Source organism: Podarcis vaucheri (genome assembly GCF_965113315.1).
Source record: "Podarcis vaucheri genome assembly, chromosome: 5".
Classification (NCBI taxonomy): domain Eukaryota; kingdom Metazoa; phylum Chordata; class Lepidosauria; order Squamata; family Lacertidae; genus Podarcis; species Podarcis vaucheri.
Window position 1 is genome coordinate 96,952,860 of NC_138763.1, and position 18,950 is coordinate 96,971,809.

Below are 18,950 nucleotides of genomic sequence, written 5' to 3' on the forward strand. Positions count from 1 at the left end.
ATTAAACTGACATACTGCTTTCTCATAGTGATTGGTGTGTGTGTGTGTGTGTGTGTGTGTGTGTGTGTAAAATGAAGTCAAATGTTTTATACGGAGGTTTTTTTTAAAAAATATTTTATTAAAACCTTGTCATAGTACAATAAGATGAAACAAATCTAAATGAAATGAAATGAAAACACAGTGAAAGAAGAAACAGCGAAGGGAAGAAAAGAAAAGGGAAAAAAGAGGAAAAATAAAAAGGACTTCTGATTTTCAGTCTGTTGGTTACATAAATGAAATTGTTCCAAATACTCACTCTAGAATGATGCCCAACAGATCTACTTTCTGTTAGGCAATATTTGCCCAGTCTTCCAACCCAAATGACTCACATTAATTCATTTTTCTTTTTACACAAAAAAATCCAAAAGGGGGTTCTCTAATTATCGTTATTAATACATTTCAACAGTAGTTTTTTCTGTAATCAAAATTAATTAATTTGTATACTGCCCTATACCTGTAGTTTTCAGCGTGGTTGCAACATAAAATCACAATATAAAAACACAAAACACATAATATCAAGTCCACTGTGAGTGTATATTAAAATAAGATCCCATAATTCTATTATTATTTATTCATTAATTTGAATCCAGTGCCTTATCTTCAATTCCCATTTCCTGTTGCATTTGTTGTACTTTTCCGTCCTGTTTTTTTAAATCCCTTCCATTTATGTTTCTTCCATTTCCTATCCCCTAAAAAGTGCCAGAGGTTTGATAGCTTTTTCCTCTGAATTCACTCCAAGTCGTGCACAGAGTCCTTTTTCACTCAACTCTATCTCTGCCAGATCAGTATATCTCTTCCGCTCTCCATCCATGGTTTCTTTCCACCTCTGCAACACCACAACTCTCATTTCTCTAAGCCAGTGTTTTTCAACCGCTCTTACGCGGCACACTAGTGTGCCGCGAGATGTTGCCTGGTGTGCCGTGGGAGGGAGGCGGGCGAGTTGGGCGGCGAGAGGCGGGGCAGCGGTGGCGAGGAGAGGCCGCCCAGCGCGGGGCTCTCGCCGTCTGGCTGCCTGCGTGGCGCTGACGTCACGGGGCTGTAACGTGCCCCACATAGCGAGCTCCCTCCCACATCCCATCGCCGCTCTGCCGCACGCTAGCTCGTTTCGGCTGGCCTACTGGGCTGTCGCAGGCGGAAGGCCTGCGCATGCGCGAGGTTTTCGCGCCTTCGGGATTCCCTTCACGCCTTCCTCCTCCCGGGGCCTTGAGAGCGCGGGAAGCGGCAGCGCGAGACCGGCCGTTGAGCCTGGCAGGTATTGCGCTTGCCAAGGCAGTCATGCAGATCATCCTTTATTATCCTTTTTAAAAGTTGCATGTGGGATTGTGGCATTGTGCAAAATGCATGAATAAATCTTTCATGGAAATGGGCAGTGACACAAATCCGTAGTCATCCAGGAGGTTCTGTAAAGCAGGCAGCAGTTGGGCTTGTTTGGGCGGACAGTCTCTTCCCATACTATGAAAGAAAATGGATAGTCAGCACAAGGAAAGCCAAGGCCAGGTGAAATAAGGATCACCTGGGAAATACAGAGAACTGGACTATCAGGAAATTATTGAAATCCTAATTACAAAGAGTTTGAACAGTGTCCCACATAACCTTTGTGGAGCTTTAAATAGATTTTATTTTATTTATTGCAATGCATTGCATTGCAAACCACTCTGTGGGGATTTCTTTATCCCGAAAGGCAGCCTAGATACTTTAATAAATAATAAATCAATTCATTATAAATGAAATTGAATTTAGATTCACAGTATAAGCACAATTTAAATCAGACTCATGCCAGCTACATTACTGCCCTGGAGATGTTTGGGTTGAAAGGCAGAATACTAATTCAATTAACAACGCCAACAACCACCTTTTTACAGGCATATGTCAAGGGCTCAGCACCTCCTTTTAAGTATTTGAATCCGTTACGTTTACATGGATATTTCCCCAGCTTCTAATAGCATTTGCTCTCTTCTCTCATAGGATTTTCATACGTTTCTGGTGCTCTGTTATAGATTATTTTTAGAAACTGCTTGTATTTTTTTAAAAAAGCACAATATATACAACAATGTACAATTTAATAACACATAAATTAAACTAAGTCATTATTATATTGTAAATTAATCTGAAATAATCTTAATTCCTCCAGCATCATGTCTCTGTATATTAAATTTAGGATCAATGTTGTATTCTAGATTTAAAATGATGATTCAGTACATAAATACAGAGGCAAAATTCAGAGCTTACTAGCAACCACCTTTTTAGGTTTTCTGTAAACTGGGGAAGACATCCATGTTGGAAGTTCAATTCCTTGCTTAGCCATGAAGCTCAATGGAAATTGCCTTGCTCTTGCCCTCTCTAATCCAGTGTTTTTCAACCGCTGTTCCGCGGCACACTAGGCCCTCGGGGACCTCGTGGCTTCCGCTTTTGCGTGTGCTGCCGTCACTCTTCCTGCCATTCCCATGTATAATTCGTGCCCGTAATACAGGCAGTAAAAACTGTTCTGTATAACGACTACCCCGCCTCTTCCCCCCCCATCTAAACCCATTTTTTTTTCCTTTGCAGAAATGAGCCGTTGCATTGAGCTCACACAGTATGCATGTTTTTGCCTGGCTGTGATTGGTCCGGACTCCAGCCTGGACCTATCACAGTAGGACATCATCTTCCGACTTCCTTCCCGCCCGAGCACAGAGACCAGGACTCAGCGGGAGTCGGCACTGCAGAGAGGCCGGATACTGCAGTGATGGACAAGTTTTTGAAAAGAAAAGAACTGGACTCTGAACAAAATTTGGAGCCAGATGAGAGCCCAAGAATGAGTGGGGATGAAAAGAAAGCAAAGATGGTTAGCTCAAGCAAATTCTCGGGCACAAGGCAATATAGCGAAAGCTATATTTCATTTGGATTTACTTTCACGGGAGATGCAAACCAACCAACTCCACTGTGCATGGTGTGTGGTGAAAAGCTAGCTAACAACAGTGCTATGGTCCCAAGCAAACTTAAACGTCATCTCCAAACGAAACACCCTTCGCTTCAAAACAAGAATGCGGACTATTTTGTTCGCCTGCGTGAAAACACGGAGAAACAGGCAACTTTCATGAGAAAAACCACAAAGGTAAATGAAAGAGCTCTTAAAGCTAGCTATCACGTTGCTGAACTTATAGCCAAGTCAAAAAAGTCGCACACTGTGGCAGAGACATTAATACTTCCCGCCTGCAAAGCTATTGTAGAGGAGATGCTCGGACCTGAAGCAGCTAAGGAAATAGCCAAAGTCCCTCTCTCAGACAACACAATTTCCAGACGTATTAATGACATGTCTGCAGACATTGAAAGTGTGGTTTTGGAAAAGATCCATATCAGTGAGAAATTTGCATTACAACTTGACGAGTCTACTGATATCAGTGGACATGCTCAACTCTTGGCCAATGTGCGTTTTGTTGATGGTGATGCAATTAGAGAAAACTTCTTTTTCTGCAAGGCATTGCCAGAAAAAACAACAGGAGAAGAAATTTTTCGGGTCACATCAGAATACCTTGAACAAGGAGGACTTAAGTGGGAAAACTGCACAAGTGTCTGCACCGATGGAGCTGCAGCCATGGTCGGGCACACCAAAGGCTTTGTAAGCAGAGTGAAGGAAAGAAATCCAGATGTGATTGTTACGCATTGTTTTTTACACCGTGAGGCCCTCGTAGCCAAGACTTTACCAGCAGACCTAGTTCATGTGTTGGATGATGTTGTGCGCATGGTAAACTTTGTAAAGTCACGACCCGTGAAAAGTCGCATATTTGCAGCTTTGTGTGAGGAGATGGGAGCGAAGCATAAAACCTTGCTGTTTCATACGGAGGTCCGGTGGTTATCGCGTGGCAAGGTCTTGGTTCGTGTGTATGAGCTGCGGGAGGAACTTAAAGTGTTTCTGACAAATGAGAGGACAGATTACGCAAAACTGCTTGCAAGTGATGAGTGGTGTGCAAGGCTGGCATACCTGGCAGATATATTTCATCATCTGAATGAACTGAACACACAAATGCAAGGCCGAAATGAAAACCTGCTTACAAGTACAGATAAAATAAATGGATTCCGTTCAAAGGTGCAACTCTGGCATCAACACGTGGAAAGTGGCAATCTTGAAATGTTCACACTCACCAAGCAATGGCAAGGTGTTCACACTGCTGCACTGTGTGAGATAATAGTTAAACATTTAAAAACTCTCGAGGGGAAGTTGTCATTTTATTTCTCTTCAGTCTCCACTGAATGCCTTGACTGGGTTAGGGACCCTTATAGCTCAGCATCAGTTGGTGGAAAGGACATGACTTTACAGGAGCAGGAGGAACTAACTGAACTGAGACAAAATCGTGGTTTCAAGCTAAGATTTGCTGATCTACCTTTGGACAGTTTTTGGTTGGAAACTGCCAAGGAGTTCCCCCTTCTGGCAAACAAAGCTATTTTGACATTGCTCCCATTTTCCACTACATATCTCTGTGAGTTGAGCTTTTCAAGCATGATTGCTATAAAAACTAATTACAGAGAGAGACTGAGAGCTGTTGACGAAGAGCTACGTGTGTGTCTTTCTTCGATTCCAGCCAGAATATCAGCTTTGTGTTCAGCCAAACAGGCCCAGGTTGCGCACTGAATAAAGTATTTTATAATTTTTCATATTTCTGTTTACTTACTATTTCATAATAAAGTAATTATAAAATACTTTCTTTGTGTTTATTTGATTCCTATTAAAGAGAATTACTTTATATATAGTCAATATAGGCACAGAGTTAATTTTTTAAACATTTTCTAATGGTGGTGTGCCTCGAGATTTTTTTCATGAAACAAGTGTGCCTTTGCCCAAAAAAGGTTGGGAAACACTGCTCTAAGCATCTGTGTGAAGGACTTTTCGATTTCACCCACTGTTGCCTCCAACTCTACCATTTCATGTTCCTGTTCTGGCAATCCTTTTTCCATATGGAGCTTTGAAATCTTTGTGTCCTCTTTTCACCTTCACCCAGACCTGGGAAATGGATCACAGCTTGTCTGCCTACTTGGCCAATGGCAGGTGGGCTGTGATCTCTGCCCCTGGCTTCACTCTGGTCCTCATCCGCCCCATGGGTTTACTTATGTAACATAGAGTTAAAGTCGTAGTGATTACTTTATTTTCCAAGTAAACACACAAAAGGCAAGTTATAACTGATCAGTGGTCAAGTTCGCTGACAGGGCTTAGCAAGCAAGTGTTGACAAGTGAGTATGTCGTACATTGTCAGGAAGTCCAGCATGCATCAGCAGGAATATGTTGCGTGTAATGACTTGTTTATGGGACACGGGTGGCGCTGTGGATTAAACCACAGAGCCTAAGGCTTGCCGATCAGAAGGTCGGCAGTTCGAATTCCCACCACGGGGTGAGCTCCCATTGCTCGGTCCCTGCTTCTGCCAACCTAGCAGTTCGAAAGCACGAAGTGCAAGTAGATAAATAAGTACCGCTCTGGCGGGAAGGTAAACGGCGTTTCCGTGCGCTGTTCTGGTTCACCAGAAGGGGCTTAGTTATGCTGGCCACTTGACCAGGAAGCTGTATGCTGGCTCCCTCGGCCCATAGAGCAAGATGAGCGCCAGAGTCAGCCACGACTGGACCTAATGGTCAGGGGTCCCTTTACCTTTAATGACTTGTTTACAATATAATACTATAAATAGGCAACACACATGAAATCTAATTTAGATTGTTTCTGAATTGTGTGACAAGCAGTTAACAGTAGTGCAAGTGCAATAATTTTTTTAAAAAAAATCATATTTGATACCTTCTATCTTTACGGATTACAGATCACATACAAATTGTATTGTTGTTGTTTCAATAAAATAGCAATTTACGCTTGAGTGTTTTTATACATTTTCTTACACATCTACTATGGTATCCTTCCCCCAAGACACATCCTAACTATGGAAAGCTCTGCAAAACAAAATCTGTTACAGTGTGGTCCCATCTCATGTGAGGGTTCTGCCCCAGAAGCAGTACGTACGTATTTGCAAAACCACACATAGCCAAAAACTGCTGGCTCTCAAGGGAGGGAACCACGACACAGAGGCCCTCCCCATGTCTCCACTTCCCTCCTGCATGCACAGTAGCAGCATTGAGAGGACCATAGCAGATTTATTTTCCTCTTTTCTGAGTTGCCACAGCAAGGAGAAGAGAGCAGGGAGTTGCAACCAGCCTCCTACAGCTGCGAGATGAGCAGGGAAGCAGCGCAAGGCAGACAGAGGGGAAAAGAAATCTGGCTCCCTTGGCTGCAGTAAGGAGAAGAGAAGCGTGTAGAAGCTACAGCTCCACTGCAGATCCATGGTGTCGAGCTCAGTGCAAAGAAAAGAATACAAGTTATGGGGCCTCAAACATCCAGATAACTAATCAGGTCTGTGTGCACACTGGCAAGGCTATCCAGATAACGGGCAGTAGGGGCACCACCTGGCTAAACCCTCACCACCCATTCAAGGAAAGTACTAAAGCCCTTGAAGGCTGAACAGGAGGCAGAGCAGCTCATGAGCATAGCTCTCAACAGTATTGACCTTGAAACGGGACATCCAACAGGTTCCTGGCTCGTGGGTGCACAGGCAGCACCTGAGAGGCTGGCTTGATGTCACCTTTTGCCAGCAGCACACCCCTTCTGAACCGCACAACCCCCACTGCCTCCTCAAAGGGTATGTATTTCACAGAGACCATTTCCTGTGCAACCCCGTCCCCTTAGGAAATGAAACAATATGAATGAGGTGTATTCCTCAGGCAGGAGGGAGGAAAAGGGTCCAGAGATCCTCTCCTATTAAGGTAAGGACCCTGGCTTTGGTCCCTTATACATGGGGCACCAAGAGGGCACCAAACACAGCCCTGCTTCAGTAGTGGGAACAACATTCCCTAGGCAGTCTCGATACATCCACATGACCATGCACTGTCTATCACATTTGAATAATTTAGTAATATTTATTTCTGCTTTCAGTAAGCAAAAGCAGCTGCATATTAACCGCATCTGTATGAATACAGAGACTGAAAAGCATCGATGACAAATGCAAATATTCAAACATTTCCAAACTGGAGTTCCAGGCATGCAAGTTGCAATGGCGTGTGGAAATAATATAATAACAATGAAATGATTTTCTTGATAGCTTATTTGTTCTAATAATGTGGTAAGACATTGAATAGATGGCGCTCTAATAGGAAGATTAGGAGTTTATAATTAGGCTGTGCGTTCTCATGTTGCTCAAGATAGGATAGTTACTTCATATTCAGTTAAAATGTACTAATAGCCTACTTCTGGAGAAAATATTGCCTTGTTTAGCATATCTAGGACATTATTTTGATTCCCCAACATAAACATAGTGGTTGTTTTAAAAAGAGCAGCAGGCTGTTTATACTGGCCGAATCTGACAATATAATTGATGTTTCACATTTTGGGCTCAATAAATCATCTTCAAAATGTTGCCGGTAAGATTGGGAAAATGAGAAACAGAACCTGAAATTGATAGGTTTATCTATCTCTCCCTGTGCCATCCCCAGGTTCCTGACTGGGCACAATTCAAGGTTTTCTGCCCTTTTGGCAATGTGCTAGATTCCTTGGCTAAGGAGCAGAACCACTTGCTGTGCTAAGGTGATACCAACCTCTAAGTTTTGATTACTTACATCACCTGCCTTTCTGTGCCTTCCATTAACTGTGTATTGCCTGCTGTGCCTTAGATTAGCAATTTCCATATGCAGCCCACCAATCTCAACATTAAAGGCTTTGGAAAGAATCCACCTTTGAGTTCTTGTTCTTTTGCAACTGGCAGCCAGGACTTTAACTCAGAACTTGAGATCCTGGCCACGCGTGGACCTCCCCCCACTTTCTCAAACAAGCCTGGAGTTTTTTATCCTGATTTTGGGGAGCGGGGAGTGCTTGACCAAATAACAACTACGAGCTGGTTCTTCCTCTAATATCCAGCAGATGGTGCTGGCATAACATAACTCAGGTGATTTAAAATAAAAAAATTCCTTCCAGTAGCACCTTAAAGACCAACTAAGTTAGTTCTTGGTATGAGCTTTCGTGTGCATGCACACTTCTTCAGATACACTGAAGGAATTCTTTTATTTTGACTATGGCAGACCAACACGGCTACCTATCTGTATCAGGTGATTTATTTTTTTAAAAGGGCAGGCTCCGCCTTCTTTCAAAATCCACAAACCCCAAAGACTCTGTTTTCCTAGAATATAAAGGTTAAGCTGTTGTCAGTGGGAAAAACCCAGCTGAAAGCTTCAGCTGTCAGTGCAGATTAAAAATGTCTAAAATCTAGGCTACTTGAGGTAAAGTGCAAGGTAGTGCACAAACCTATAGGGTAACTGGCACTTTTAAAAGTGTGTTCTTGCCAGTAAATAAAACAGAAATAAAGTAAAAGCTTTTCAGTAGCATTACTAAGAGTGCTGACCATCCAGGTTTCCCTGTTTTCCAGAGACAGTCCCAGATTTACAGAAGCCACCCCAGTTTCTGATTTGATCCCAGAATGTCCCGCTTTCCCCTATTTCCATCAGAGTTTGGTTTTTCTCGATGTTACAGGGTGTGGAGTTATGTGACCCCCGAGCCAAGGAGATAAGTAACTATACAACCTTTAGAAGACATCCGAAGGCAGCCCTGTATAGGGAAGTTTCTTTTCATGTGTAATGTTTTATTATGTTTTTATATATGTTGGAAGCCACCCAGAGTGGCTGGGACAACCCAGTCAGATGCATGGGGTATAAATAATAAAGTTGTTGAATAGGATATCCCTATTCCACTGGACACTGAGGTCCAGCGCCAAGGGCCTCCTGGCGGTTCCCTCACTGCGAGAAGCCAAGTTACTGGGAACCAGACAGAGGGCCTTCTTGGTAGTGGCACCCACCCTGTGGAACGCCCTCCCACCAGATGTCAAAGAGAAAAACAACTACCAAAGTTTTAGAAGACTTCTAAAGGCAGCCCTGTTTAGGGAAGCTTTTAATGTTTAATAGGTTATTGTATTTTAGTGTTTGTTGGAAGCCGCCCAGAGTAGCTGGGGAAACCCAGCCAGATGGGCGGGGTATAAATAATAAATTATTATTATTGTTGTTGTTGTTGTTGTTACTATTATTTTCATCAGAGAAAAGTTGGAGGGTATGTGAGTGTATAAAACAGGACTCTCAGGAAGAAAAGCAAGCTGATTGAATTTGAGCCACGCCTCCTGGCTCAAATTGGCTCCTACAGAAGCTAGGGTGAATTATAAAGGCAAAGGGACCTCTGACCATTAGGTCCAGTCGTGACCGACTCTGGGGTTGTGGTGCTCATCTCACTTTATTGGCCGAGGGAGCCGGCATACAGCTTCCGGGTTATGTGGCCAGCATGACTAAGCCGCTTCTGGCGAACCAGAGCAGCGCACGGAAACACCGTTTACCTTCCCGCCGGAGCGGTACCTATTTATCTACTTGCACTTTGATGTGCTTTCGAACTGCTAGGTGGGCAGGAGCTGGGATTGAGCAATGGGAGCTCACCCCGTCGCGGGGATTTGAACCGCCGACCTTCTGATCGGCAAGTCCTAGGCTCTGTGGTTTAACCCACAGCGCCACCCGCGTCCCTATAGGGTGAATTAGCCAGGCATATAAATTTGGAGGCATCTGCACCGAGAGCTAGGAGGAGCCCCAGCTGACAGAGCTTCTTGGCACCAGCCGACAGTGCGTAAAGCGGGGCAAGCAGTTGTGCGAGTTTGGTAGCAGGGCAAGGAGGTCAGGGCACCCCTCCTTTCTTTGACATCGAGAAAAACCAAACCCTCAATAAAGTCAGTTATACTACAAAAGCAGTCGTGCAGGTAGAAAGCCAGCAGGGGAGTGGGGACTTTCCAGTGTTTTGCATTGTCAGTCACCAGTTGAACTATCATCTTTTTGGCAAACTCCACAGCTGTGCTTAAGAGACAGCGAGTGCCACACTCTCCGGGAACAAGCTTGTTTGCTTGGGGGCTTGGCATTGTCAGATTCACGTATAAGCTAAGCAAGCTATAGCTTAGGGCTCCGCTCTCTTGGGGGTCCCAAAAAATTTAAAGGGGAAAAATCCTGGATGTACATTTCCAAAATATAAGATAAAAAACAAATAAAATAAAACCTACATACGGCAACAGTGTTTTGTGTTCCTATGATGTGTGGTAAACAAAAATTGCCCTTTTCCCTTATGGGGTATCCAAGAGCCCATATAGAGTCCTTACATAGGTTCCCTATTGGTAGGAGAAAATAACAGAGGCCAGCCAGAGAATATTGAGAAGCAAAGCAGCTAGTAAGCTTGATCTTTATTGATATGTTGCAACAGGGTGCTCCCCTCAACCGCAGGAAAGGAGGAGGACTCAGAAAAATGGTGTGCAAGGCCTTATAAAGACTTTTGAAATTGCCACCCTGTAGATCAAGACCACCCCCCAGAAACTTCATACATACATCACAGAAGGAGTGTAACCTAAGACCACCCCCCAGATACATCATACCTACATCACAGAAAAGGCTGTCTAAAACAGAACATTTGAATGCTGTTTTTCTCCTATCGTTGTTTATTTCCTGTATGGCAGGTTACTTGATTGGATTTCCTGGGTAGCCTGGCTAGTCTTTTGTAGTGATAAATACTTAGTTCCTAGGTCACAGGCTCACACCCTATTCAAACACAGACAGACCCTTAAGACAGGATTTGTGAAGGAAAAGACAATGGGGAGGCTTTTCCACTTTGACCATGCAGAGAAACATTTGCTCAGTTTAGGAATCAAAATGGCTTCAGGTCGGTCTTCCTGTGCTGATCTATGTACGTGCAGTTATGAACATTACCATATATCTAAGACCTCAAAATTCCTATCACAGATGTAAGTAGTGGGCCCCGCCTGCTAGCCTGCTCCCTAAAATATCACTGGTTTGCTCATTTCTATATACAGGGTGCCTACATTCTGCATGTGCAAATAGCTTTAGATACCTGTTAGGTCCATAAATTACCATATAGCATACATTCAACACAAAAAACAGTGACAATTTGCTGTTGACAAAGGATAGCTGGACATATAAAGGGCCCCATTACCTTCAGTAGCTTAGGGCCTCGCCATACCTAAATCCAGCGCTGGGGCTTGGTGCCAATCCTGGGAAAGCTAACACAGGTGTTGAGAAGGCAGGTGATTAACCCTGACCTGTCTGCTCCACCCCACCGACTGCTGCTGAAGATGGGAAGGTTGACTTCCATATCCCTGACAGCTTTTTCTCTCCCCCCCCCAAAAAAAAATCAGTGGAGAGTAGGCTTAGTGATTTTACACACAAATTATTCTTACATTTTTTTTTTTTTAAGTTGTTTGGGCATAAACAGACATTGAGACTTCTGTTGTGAAGGCCTCCAGCATTTTTAAGCAAAGATGGTGCTGGATTTTTCAAAATACCATGATCAAATAAACAATATGGTATGAATATGGTATGTTGGAGGACGACGACAAGGTGTTGACGGATGAGGAGGATGAGGAGTTAGCAGATGTTCATGGCACTTTTGGCAGGAGAGGGATAGAAACAAATTATTACTCAGGCTTCATGGTAACAGAGACCCTAATTCAAGAAACATTGCATAGCTTTCTATGGCTTTAAATGTTCTGAAGGAAAGCAGTTCGGATTTGAGCCCTTGGCCGTGATCCTCAGATACTTATGAGATGTTTCATGTAACTCAGGCAACAGTAAATAAAAAAATTAGTATAATGACAGAGGCATCAAATTTGTAAATGTATCTGCATCTATTGTGAATGATGAATGGGAAAGTATCGTATTTTTCGCCCCATACGGCGCACCTAGTTTTTTGGGGGGGAAATAAAGGGGAAAAAATTATTTCTCCCCCAGGCGTGGGGCTGGGGCGGGGGAAGCCTGAGCTTCCCCCGACCCCAGCCCCCAGAACAGGCTGCTCTCTGCAAGCTGTGGGAGCCCTCCCGCGGCTTGCGCAGAGCTACCCGAAGCCTGGGCGCGACTGCTCAGCACGCCCAGGCTTCGGGGTGCAGGCAGCTCTCCGCAAGCCGTGGGAGCCCGGCGGGAACTCCCGCGGGCTCCCAAGGCTTGCGGACAGCTTCCTGAAGCCTGGAGAGCGAGAGGGGTCGGTGCGCACCGACCCCTCTCGCTCTCCAGGCTTCAGCGAAAGCCTGCATTCGCCCCATAGGACACACACACATTTCCCCTTCATTCTTGGAGGGGAAAAAGTGTGTCCCATAGGGCGAAAATACGGTACATCATAAACTATCGTGTCTGCGGGTACCCTTCTATTCTGCCTTGGTCAGACCGCACCTGGAGTCCTGTGTTCAGTTCTGGGCGCCACAATTTAAAAAGGATATGGACAAGCTGGAACATGTGCAGATGAGGATGACCGCCGAGATGGTCAAGGGTCTGGAAACCAAGCCTTATGAGGAACGGTTGAAGGAGCTGCGTAAGTTTAGCCTAGAAAAGAGGAGACTGGGAGGAGATATGATGGTCATCTTCAATTACAGTCATACCTCCGGTTGCGAACGTGATCTGTGCGGTTGGCATGTTCGCAACCCGCAGCGTTTGTAGCCTCAAGCGCCGAGTCTGCATGCGCGTGACGTGATTCGGCACGTCTGCGCATGCACGTGATGTCATTTTGCGCTTCTACGCATGTGTGAGCACCGAAACCCAGAAGTAACCCGTTCCAGTACTTCCGGGTTCTGCGCTGTTCACAACCCGAAAACGAGCAACCCACAGCATTCGTAATCTGAGGTATGACCGTATCTCAAGCTCTGTCACATGGAAGAAGGAGCAAGCTTGTTTTCTCCTGCTCTGGAGGGTAGGAACTAAACTTAATGGCTTTAAAAGAAAGGAATTTTTTTCTGATGATAAGAGTTGTTTGACAGTAGAACGGACTCCATTGGAAGGTATTAGATTCCTTTCTTGGAGGTTTTTAAGCAGAGGTTGGATATCATCTGTCATGGATGCTGTTATGTACTGAAGTTCTCACCCTGGGCCAGCAGGGGGATACTGTAGATAGTTCAGGTCCACATATGCAAATAATGGATTGAAAGTGACGTTCAGTGATTGGATAGTGACAGAAAATGGTTACTGTTGCGTTCTAGTGGAGCTCTACTTAAGCAGGCTGGCTGAACCCTTCAGTTCAGTTCTGTTCTGGCCTGTGAATAAACAAGAGCTGTTTGAAGAATCACTGTGTCGTCTGATATGTTCACCCACAACTTAACAGATGCTTTAGTTGAGATTCCTGCCTTGCAAAAGGTTGGACCAAATGATCTTAGGGGTCACTTCCAACTCTACAATTCTAATACTATTCTTATGTAAAATTGAGCTTTTTTTTGTTCATTTGCAAATAAAAGACAAGTCTCCACTTCTGTGGTACTCTACTAGTTTAGAGCTGTTTTCAGTGTTTTTATTGCAAGTACACAGATGGTGATATTTGATTTCCTGTCAGATTTAATGAACACGAGACAGGAGGAATAAGAACATTTGTTTGTTCAGCAAAGTTCATTTTGTGGCTTTTGATTCACAAAGTGCTTACCGTTGTGTTGCTGTTTTATTTGTACAATGTGGTTATATGTTTAACCAAATACAGATGTTAATCATGAGAAATTTTGCAAATTACAGATTGCTAGGTCTCTGTAGCGGGGTTACTCAATAATTTTTAATGATACTGTATATTTTGTTTTGTGTATTTCATTGTTGTACACCACCTAGAAATGTGAGCAGGACAGGTGGTATATAAATATCCCTAAAGAAATATATGCAGTGCCCACAACAAAACATCATTGAACAATACTTTCCTTTTTTAAGCCCCTCAGCTGCAAAAAAAACTGTGTCTCCCAGTTGCCTGGCAGTGACACAGCAGGCAAAGTCAATGTTTTTTGAACCCTTAGCCCTTGCCCAGTTGAAAAGAAAGGCCCTGTTAAAATTAGATGCTGAGCAGGTCCTTGGGAGCATTTTTCCTAATGTTTAACTGTAAACTAAGAGGACGGTGATGTTGAAGCAATTGCTTCTTATTCTGCTCTCCCTGGACCAGGTAAGCAATAGTTTGTTTTTCTTTCTTTTTTCAAATCTGCTTTGCAATTATTATTACTGAAAACCATTGTTCCTAAATTTTCTTTAGGGGTAATGCACAGTGGGTCAACCTTTCTTTCCTTTTATTCCTTTTGCACAGGAGAGGCTCTTTTCCCACCACCATGGCTACTCCAAGAGATGCAAATTAATGGATACATAACAAGAAAAGTACTATGGAATAATATCTCAGTACAGGATCACAGCTGAGAGACTCTTATATGGACAAAGACAGAAACATTTATTATTGTGTAAGATGGAGGAATGCTTGTTGACTTTTTTTTTAAAGTATTTGTTAAGTTGTGGGTGAACATATCAGATGACACAGCGATTCTTCAAACAGCTCTTGTTCATTCAGAGGCCGGAATAGAACTGAACTGAAGGGCTCAGTCAGCCTGCTTATATAGAGCTCCAGTACAACGTTACTGTAGCAACTTTCTAAAACTATCCAATCACTGAACATCACTTTCGATCCTTCATTTGCATAACTATCTACAGTATCCCCCTGCTGGCCCAGGGTGAGAACTTCAGTACAGTATTTATGCATTTTTTATAATTTGATACATCCACTTTCCAGTTATCTTCATTTATCCTACATTCTTCGGCTCCCCCGCACCTACCTCTTAATTAATCCTTGGCTGTGCTGCATTTCCTTAATTACCACCCCTCTTCATGGTTGTTGAAGTTATTGGAGGCAAAGTTGAGATGTTTGATTAGAGAAAAACCATTGCTGACATTTATTATAATAATTAGAGAACCCCTTTTGAAAACGAACAAATTTGAGACATTTGGCTCTGAAGATTGAGAAAATATTGCTTAAACAGAAAACAGAACAGTAGGATGTCACCCTAGACTGGATGTTTTGAATAATTTTATTTACGTAACTGACAGAGGGAAAATCAGAAGTCCTCTATTTTTCTTTCTTTTCTTTCCCCCCTTTTCTTTCTCCTTTCTTTTCTTTTCCTTTTCTTATTTTTCTTTTTATTTGGTGTCCTCTGCTTTGGGTTTATTGGGGTCCAAGGATTACACACACACACACACACACACACACACACACACACACGTAGTGGATGGTTGCTGGCCGAACTCTTAAGTGAGAGACAGGGCAGGAAAGACCATCCAAGGTGAGAGAATGAGAGAAGAAAAGAAATCTCCCAGGTGAGAACTGGGAGGGTCTCCCACTTTCTGAGCCCGGCTTCGGCTGGGGAAGGCGGGATATAAATAAAATTTATTATTATTATTCTGTGTGAGACAAGGGTTAAGAGCTTCTTTTGAGAAAGGACTCTGCATTTTCTTTTCTCTTTCTTTCTTTGGTTTTGTTTTTATTTAGATTGGTTTCTTTCATCTTACTGTATTATGAAAAAGCTTTAATAAAATATTATGTGGCAAAAAGAGAAAAAACATGGAGGTCACAGCTTACAATGGTGAGGTACTTAAAAAATCAGCAGAGTGGGGGAAATGTAAACAAAGATGTAAAGAAGGGTTTAAATAAAAGCATGAAAATAACTACAGTGGTACCTCGGGTTACAGACGCTTCAGGTTACATACTCCACTAACCCAGAAATAGTGCTTCAGGTTAAGAACTTTGCTTCAGGATAAGAACAGAAATCGGGCTCTGGTGGCACGGCAGCAGCAGGAGGCCCCATTAGCTAAAGTGGTGCTTCAGGTTAAGAACAGTTTCAGGTTAAGTACGGACCTCCGGAACAAATTAAGTTCTTAACCCGAGGTACCACTGTATGGGGAAAGTGAGTCCACAGGTAGAAGTTTTAAATCATCCGAGTTTTTTCAGAAACAAAAAACAAAATAATACATCTGCATAGAAAAGCACCGGTACATTTTTTTGGACAACATGGCGCAACATTATGATTAATGTACTTCTTTGTTTTATACAGAAAGGTGTTTCATGGTGGTGATTTTGAGAAGCTACATATCAACGCTCTGCAGGTATCTGCCCCAATTCTGAGACCAGGATTTTTTGTATCAATTAAAAATATAGTTGCCAGCTGGGTCAGACCAGTAGCCCATCTAAGTCCAATTCAAGGTGGCAACCCATTGAGGCTGTGAGTGGCTGCTTGGCTCAAGGTTACCCCTTGACAGATTAGAGAACTGGGCCAAAACAAACAAGATGAATTTTAACAGGGAGAAATGTAAAGTATTGCACTTGGGCAAAAAAAATGAGAGGCACAAATACAAGATGGGTGACACCTGGCTTGAGAGCAGTACATGTGAAAAGGATCTAGGAGTCTTGGTTGACCACAAACTTGACATGAGCCAACAGTGTGACACGGCAGCTAAAAAAGCCAATGCAATTCTGGGCCGCATCAATAGGAGTATAGCATCTAGATCAAGGGAAGTAATAGTGCCACTGTATTCTGCTCTGGTCAGACCTCACCTGGAGTACTGTGTCCAGTTCTGGGCACCACAGTTCAAGAAGGACACTGACAAACTGGAACATGTCCAGAGGAGGGCAACCAAAATGGTCAAAGGCCTGGAAACGATGCCTTATGAGGAACGGCTAAGGGAGCTGGGCATGTTTAGCCTGGAGAAGAGGAGGTTAAGGGGTGATATGATAGCCATGTTCAAATATATAAAAGGATGTCACATAGAGGAGGGAGAAAGGTTGTTTTCTGCTGCTCCAGAGAAGCGGACACGGAGCAATGGATCCAAACTACAAGAAAGAAGATTCCACCTAAACATTAGGAAGAACTTCCTGACAGTAAGAGCTGTTTGACAGTGGAATTTGCTGCCAAGGAGTGTGGTGGAGTCTCCTCCTTTGGAGGTCTTTAAGCAGAGGCTTGACAACCATATGTCAGGAGTGCTCTGATGGTGTTTCCTGCTTGGCAGGGGGTTGGACTCGATGGCCCTTGTGGTCTCTTCCAACTCTATGATTCTATGATTCTATGGCTGAGTGGACCCTGGCTTGGTCGAAGACTATCACTGCACAACACTGCCTCTGCTTTGGATGCGGAAGATCTAAGGTTCAGTCACCAGTATCTCCAGGTATGGCTGTGAATGTTCAAACTCTGAAACTATGGTGGGCTGCTGTTAGTATAGATGCTGAGCTAGATATGGACCAGTGATCTGATATTCCTGTGACCTGTTGTTAGGGAGGGTATGGGGGGGGGAAAGTTCAGTTCAGTTCAAATCTTTATGAGAGACAACCTGATTCACGCTTCTAAGAAATTGTTTAAAATCTGCTCAAGAACGAAGCAGGACATACAGTGGTGCCCCGCAAGACGAATGCCTCGCAAGACGGAAAACTCGCTAGACGAAAGAGTTTTCCATTTTGGAGGTGCTTCACAAAACGAATTTCCTATGGGCTTGCTTCGCAAGACGACAATGTCTTGCGAGTTCCTGCTGGTTTTTTCCCCTTTCCCCCCTTTTTCTAAGCCACTAAGCCGCTTATCAGCTGATCCGATCAGCAGATAAGCCACTAAAAGGCGCTAATCCGTCAATGGGCTTGCTTCGCAAGACGAAAAAACCGCTAGACGAAGAGAATCACAGAACGGATTCTTTTCGTCTTGTGAGGCACCACTGTACCGTATTTTTTGCTCTATAGGACGCACTTTTTCCCCTCCAAAAATGAAGGGGAAATGTGTGTGCGTCCTATGGAGCAAATGCAGGCTCCTTTGCTTCAGCGATGCCAACGCGAAGCCTCCGAAGCGCAGAGGGAGAGCTCCCCCCACGCTCCGGAGGCTTCGCGTAGCTTTCACTGAAGCTGCCTGAAGCCCCCAGAGCGCAGGGAACTCCCGCTGCGCTCCAGGGGCTTCAGGCAGCTATCCGCAAGCCTTTGGAGCGCAGCAGGAGTTCCCGCTGTGCTCCGAAAGCTTGCGGATAGCCGCCTGAAGAGCGAGAGGGGTCGGTGCACACCGATCTCTCTTGCTCTCCAGGCTTCACTTCACTGGAGAGGCGCTGCAGTTTTCCCTCTGCGCAGCGCCCCTTCAGCGAAGCGGGAGGAGAAATGGAAGGGGCTCCGTTTCTCCTGCCACTTCGCTGAAGGGGCGCTGAGCAGAGAGGGGGAGAATTTCCCCCCCCCTGTTCTCCCCCTCCTATGGTCCGGTGCGTCCTATAGAGCGAAAAATACCTTAAGACAGGGGTAGACAACCTAAGGCCCAGGGGCCGGATGCAGCCCAATCGCCTTCTAAATCCGGCCCGTGGACGGTCCAGGAATCAGCATGTTTTTACATGAGTAGAATGTGTCCTTTTATTTAAAATACATTTCTGGGTTATTTGTGGGGCCTGCCTGGTTTTTTTACATGAAAAGAATGTGTGCTTTTATTTAAAATGCATCTCTGGGTTATTTGTGGGGCATAGGAATTTGTTCAATTCCCCCCCCCCAAAAAAATAGTCTGGCTCGCCACATGGTCTGAGGGACGATGGACCGGCCCAAGGCTCAAAAAGGTTGCTGACTCCTGCCTTAAGATGTCCATAGCCAGAAGGAGAATGAGATAGATTGGGATAGATTTGTCCATACCTAGCGACGCATGGAACTTCCTCTTTTGTTTTTTCTTGCGGAATGAACACTATATCTTCAGAAGCCCAAGAGTGGAGGATTGTTTGTGTATGTGTAGTGAAGCAGAGTATCAAAGCACAATCCGTAGGACACTGAGTTATCTAATCATAACTCTAATGTAGGCTATCACCAACCATTTGCTTTTGACTTGCCTAGTGAATAAAACGGGGACACGGGTGGCGCTGTGTGTAAAACCTCAGTGCCTAGGACTTGCCGATCGTATGGTCGGTGGTTCGAATCCCCACGGCGGGATGAGCTCCCGTCGTTCGGTCCCAGCTCCTGCCCACCTAGCAGTTTGAAAGCACCCTTAAGTGCAAGTAGATAAATAGGTACCGCTTTATAGCGGGAAGGTAAACGGTGTTTCCGTGTGCTGCGCTAGTG

At 44.2% G+C, this 18,950-nt stretch overlaps 1 long non-coding RNA gene across 1 annotated transcript in view; it reads left to right on the plus strand.

Moving 5' to 3' along the window:
* LOC309532725 overlaps window positions 1–18,950 on the plus strand; it is a 42,295-nt gene that overhangs the window by 7,119 nt on the left and 16,226 nt on the right. Inside the window, exons 2-3 of the long non-coding RNA XR_014219979.1 lie at window positions 14,160–14,307; window positions 15,949–16,000. This is a non-coding gene — a long non-coding RNA (uncharacterized lncRNA). The remainder of the gene's footprint in view (window positions 1–14,159; window positions 14,308–15,948; window positions 16,001–18,950) is intronic.